This window comes from Triticum dicoccoides, chromosome 3B (assembly GCF_002162155.2).
Source record: "Triticum dicoccoides isolate Atlit2015 ecotype Zavitan chromosome 3B, WEW_v2.0, whole genome shotgun sequence".
NCBI lineage: Eukaryota > Viridiplantae > Streptophyta > Magnoliopsida > Poales > Poaceae > Triticum > Triticum dicoccoides.
Genome location: NC_041385.1, coordinates 31,133,841 through 31,134,440, shown reverse-complemented (window position 1 = coordinate 31,134,440; position 600 = coordinate 31,133,841).

Sequence of the window (600 nt, the reverse complement as noted above, 5' to 3'; positions counted from 1 at the left end):
CTAGGCCAGAGCGGCCTGCATACGACTAGAAACCCAACCTGTCGTTGGGCCAGGATGCAGGCCCGCAAAGGCCAAGTGGGCCCACAGGGCAGCAAAGAACACGTAGGCCCAGTAAGCCTGCTTTGGAGAGGAGCTCGAGAGAGCGACCGCACGGGGGTTTAGAAACCAGTGCGGTCGCCCCTCGGCTAGCGAGGTAGGACTAAACTTGCCGCACCGCACCTGCGCCAGCGCACCCCCTGTAGTACCGGGTCGTGGCACAAACCAGTACTAAAGGGGGGCCTTTAGTACCGGTTTGTGCCACCACCCGGTACTAAAGGGGGTCGCTTCCCGCCACTTGGGCATGCCAAAACTGGCCTTTAGTACCGGTTGGTGGCTCCAACCGGTACTAAAGTTGCCTTCTATATATACAACACTTAGAAAATTTTCATTCTCCCTCTGTTTCTTCCTCTGTTTCCCCATTGAAGCACCGCCCGCCCCGATCGATCGACGCCGTCACCGACCCCGTCGCCGTCGCCGCCCCCGTCCCCGTCGCCGCCCCCGTCGCCGTCGCCGCCCCCGTCCCCGTCGCCGCCCTGGGCCCGTCCCCGTCGCGCCGTCCCT